Source organism: Cebus imitator, unplaced genomic scaffold, assembly GCF_001604975.1.
Source record: "Cebus imitator isolate Cc_AM_T3 unplaced genomic scaffold, Cebus_imitator-1.0 Scaffold435, whole genome shotgun sequence".
NCBI classification, from domain to species: domain Eukaryota; kingdom Metazoa; phylum Chordata; class Mammalia; order Primates; family Cebidae; genus Cebus; species Cebus imitator.
This window is the reverse complement of record NW_016107750.1, coordinates 1,250,040-1,254,498: the sequence shown is the minus strand read 5'-3', so window position 1 is coordinate 1,254,498 and position 4,459 is coordinate 1,250,040. Positions and strand designations below refer to the sequence as shown.

The following is a 4,459-nucleotide window of genomic DNA, read 5'->3' as shown; positions in this document are numbered from 1 at the left end:
GGGAGGCTGAGGCAGAAGAATTGCTTGAACCTGGGAGCTGGAGGTTGCAGTGAGCCAAAATCACGCCACTGCACTCCAGCCTGGGCAACAGAGTGGGACTCCGTTAAAAAAAAAAAAAAAGAAAAAGAAAAAGAAAAGAAAATCATGGCTGGGTACAGCGGCTCATACCTGTAATCCCATGGGAGGCTGAAGTGGGAGAAGTGATTGAGCCCAGGAGTTTGAGACCAGCCTAAGCAACATAGTGAGACCCCATCTCTACAAAAAAATTAAAAATTAGCCAGACATGGTATTGCATACCTGAAATCTGAGCTACCCCAGAGGCTGGGGCAGGAGGATCACTTGAGGTAAGCAGTTCAGGGCTGCAGTGAGCTATGACAGTACCACTGCACTCCAGCGTGGGTGACACAGCAAGACTCTGTCTCAAAAAATAAAAGAAAAAGAAAATCATGAAAGAATATACACTTACTCTTAACTAAGTTGAAGTGAATCGCTATAAAGGTCTTCATCCTTGTCTCCATATTGAGTAGGTGAGGAAGAGGAGGAGGTGGAGGAAGAAGGGCTGATCTTGTTGTTTCAGGGGTAGCAGAAGTGGAAGGGGAGGCAGGAGAGGCAGGCAAACTTAGTGTAAGTTTTGTTGAAAAAAAATCCACATGTAAGTGGACGCATGCAGTTCAAACCCTTGTTGTTCAAAGGCCAAGTAAAGTAGAAGCAGGAATCAGCCCCAGGTGGTCCAGCTCCAGAGCCCCACCACTGTCCCCCCCCCCCAGCATGGCTTTGACTGGAGAAATCGTGGCTATTGGGTAGTGGCTTTTGAGTCGTCACAGAGGGCAGAGGTGAGGACTTTTCTCTGGAAAGGGCACTATTACAGCAGCTCTCCATTTGCAGACCAAACCCTGGTAACGGACAGAATGCAAGACAAACAGGAAGCAAGTGCTTTTGAGAGCACTGGCAAGGAGGGCAAGAATCAGTAAAGAGCCTCCACCCACCACTTCTCCCCTGGAACACCCTGAGACCAGGGTACAAACCGAAGAGCCCAGGCACAGGTATGTGGGCTAGGAAGGAGAGCTGCTGGCAAGGCTGTGCGGACAGACTTCCCAAACGATGGCTCATGTTTGCTGTTCCAGGTTCAATTGTGAATCAGACACAATGACTGTTATTTAACGTTACTAATGCTCCAAATGCATGTGACTTAGCTGTGAAAGGTTTGGTTAAACTGTCCTACTGGCACCAAGAACAAAGCAAACCAACAAGTATTTACTGAGGGGATGGGAGTTTTTTAAAAAAGAAAAAGTATATTTTTGCTGAGTTACTATTCTGAGGAAAGCATTGTGCTCTTCTGCATTTGATTTGGGCAAAGGACACAGATAACCAGGCTTTCTGAGAGCTCAATGGAAGAAGCCTTATCACCCTTCTGCTCTCACGCATCCAAGGCCTATGTCCCATTTTCAATAAGTCAGAAGACAGAGTGAGGCTGTTCTTTCTGGCGCTGAATACATGGCCAAAGAGATCATTATAGGGTATCTGGTCAAAGGCTCCTGTGCTGGAATTTTAGCTCCTCCAAACTTCAAGTTTAAGTAAAAATAATCCAAACTGGCAAAATGGCTTAATGAAAATCATTTGTTCTGCATATGCGCAACTGAACAAAGTTTTTGTTTTTGTTTTGAGACAGAGTCATTCTGTGGCCCAGGCTGGAGTGCAGTGGTGCAATCCTGGCTCCCTGCAACTTCCGCCTCCTGGGTTCAAGTGGTTCAAGTGATTCTCCTGTCTAACCCTCCAAAGTAGCTGGGATTAAAGGTGCCCACCACAATGCCCAGCTAATTTTTGTATTTTTCAAAGAGACAGGGTTTTGCCATGTTGGCCAAGTTGGTCTTGAACTGCTGGCCTTAAGTGATCCCCCAGCCTCCCAAAGTGCTGGGATTATAAGTGTGAACCATCAGGCCTGGCCTGAACAAAGTTTGTTTGTTTGAGACAGAGTTTCGCTCCTGTTGCTCAGGCTGGAGTACAATGGTGTGATCTTGGCTCACCACAACTTCTGCCTCCCAGGTTCAAGGGATTCTCCTGCCTCAGCCTCCCAAGTAGCTGGGATTACAGGCAAGCGTCACCACACCTGGCTAATTTTTGTATTTTTAGTAGAGACAGGATTTCACAATGTTGGTGAGGCTGGTTTTGAACTTCTAACCTCGTGATCCGCCTGCCTCAGCCTCCTAAAGTGCTGGGATTACAGGAGTGAGCCACCGTGCCCTGCCCTGAACAAAGTTTTTAACTTGGGCTGATTAGCAGGTTTCTGAAACAGTCATAAGTAGAACGTAAAGCCAGTCCAACTCTGAAAAATGGACATTTCACAACCAATCTTGTCTGTAGCTTAGACTCTAAAACCGCCCTCAGGCCCACAGCCTTGTCCTCACACCCAGAATAATTCTACTCCTGACCCAATACAGCTTCAACAAAAAGGGAGGGGTGGGCACCTACCTACTCCACACTACACCATGCCAGGTGGGCACTTGGCATTGCTCATCACAGGTAATCCTCCCAACTGTTCTGTAAAGCAGTCATATCCATCTCTGCTTCCAAGAGGAAAATAACCGAGGCTTAGACAGAAGTCATTTGTCCATGGCCATGTGGCTTGTTCAGCAACTGAGGAGGGACTCCCCCAGGTCTGTTTCCCTTGCTCACAAAGTCACTGCTGCCCCATGACCCCCACTTCCCTAAAGAAACCACTGTGGTTTTGTTTTTTGCTTCTTTTTGAGACAGGGTCTCTCTCTGTCACCCAGGCTGGAGTGCAGTGGCACAATCATGGCTCACTGCAGCCTTGATCTCCTGGGCTCAAGCGACCCTCCCACTGCAGCCTCCTGAGTAGCTGGGACTACAGGTGCACTACCATCCAGCTAATTTTTCTTTTTTGAGATGGAGTCTCTCTCTGTTGCCCAGGCTGGAGTGCAATGGCTCAATCTCTGCTCACTGCAACCTCCACCTGGGTTCCAACGATTCTTCTGCCTCAGCCTCCTGAGTAGCTGGGATTACAGGCACCTGCCATCGCACCTAATTTTTGTATATATATATTTTTAAGACAGAGTCTCGCTCTGTTGCCAGGCTGGAGTGCAGTGGCACAATCTAGGCTCACTGCAACCTCCGCCTCCTGGGTTCAAGTGATTTTTCTTCTGCCTCAGCCTCCTGAGTAGCTGGGACTACAGGTGCATACCACCATGCCTGGCCAATTTTTGTATTTTGAGTAGAGATGGGGTTTCACCATATTGGTCAGGATGTTCTCAAACTCCTGATCTTGCGATCTGCCCACTTCAGCCTCCCAAAGTGCTGGGATTACAGGTGTGAGGCATCGAGTCCAGCCTTAGTAGAGAAGGGGTTTCACCGTCTTGGCCAGGCTGGTCTTGAACTCCTGACCTTGTGATCCACCCGCCTCAGCCTACCAAAGTGCTTGGATTACAAGCGTGAACCATTGCACCCAGCCTAATTTTTCTTTGAAAAAATGGAACACTTCATGAATTTCCATGTCATCCTTGCACAGGTGCCATGCAAATTCTTTCTGTATCGGTCCAATGTTAGTATTTGTGTGCTGCTGGAGAGAGCACAGCAGGCTAATTTTTTAGAGTTTGTAGAGATAAGGTCTCACTCTGTTGCCCAGCCTGGGCCACTGTTCCACATCATACCTTTATTTTTTCTTTTTTCCCCCAAAATGCTCTCTAATATCTCAGCCTTTGAAGTCTTAATCAGGTAGTAACATGTTCTTATGGGGTTTACTTCTTTGTAGGGCTCACAAACTATGGAAATCAGCTAACTGCTTCTCCCAACATTTATTCCTCCACTAAGAGACTGGGCAAGGTCATGCCATTATTCCCACTTTAGTGATAGGAGACAAAGGTAGAGAAAGGCTGCTGTGGTGGAGGATGAAGAGGAGAACATAATGGCTCCCACCTCCAGGACAGCACTGTTTAATGCTGCAAGTTGGCAATGTAGCTAACCTCACAGCTTGCAATTAAGCACGACAGAGAACATGTTTGCAATGCTCCTGCAGTATTTGTGACACATCATTTACCCTCTGGTTATCCAGGGGGAAAAACCCTCTCTGGGGAGTGTCAGCACATGAACACCAAGTTCTGGAGGCTTAACCTGCTGGTCTCACTTCTTACCAGCGTCACTTGCCTGTTAGGGTAGTTGCTCCGGGCTCGGAGATGAGTGGAGTAGGCATTATTCATTTAGAATAACGATAGCTAAAAAAAGAAAAGCTAAATCTTTACTTCCTCTTACTACAGCCCATCTTTGTCATAAACACGTGTTATAACCTTCCACTGTCGTTATCATTAATCATCATCTAATACTTTGAGAATGGGTTTTTCTTCCCAGCAATAATGTCATATTAGCCATGAGACTACAAATACATGACTCTAAGCCATCAAATCTCCCCATGGCCAAATTAGCAGGTTTTTAAAAAAGCTTCATATAT

The 4,459-nt window shown here is 46.7% G+C and overlaps 1 protein-coding gene, 1 long non-coding RNA gene and 1 other non-coding gene across 4 annotated transcripts in view; 1 reads left to right on the top strand and 2 right to left on the bottom strand.

Moving 5' to 3' along the window:
• Positions 1-4,459, top strand: part of TEF (TEF transcription factor, PAR bZIP family member) — a 33,641-nt gene that overhangs the window by 6,877 nt on the left and 22,305 nt on the right. The gene's annotated exons all lie outside the window — the stretch shown is intronic.
• Positions 684-4,459, bottom strand: part of LOC108290501 — a 7,103-nt gene continuing 3,327 nt past the window's right edge. Inside the window, exons 2-3 of the long non-coding RNA XR_001819598.2 lie at positions 2,470-2,561; positions 684-893 (exon numbers count right to left, since the gene is read on the bottom strand). This is a non-coding gene — a long non-coding RNA (uncharacterized LOC108290501). The remainder of the gene's footprint in view (positions 894-2,469; positions 2,562-4,459) is intronic.
• Positions 3,479-3,587, bottom strand: LOC119468469. The gene has a single exon (XR_005197151.1). It is a non-coding gene; the product is annotated as a U6 spliceosomal RNA (small nuclear RNA).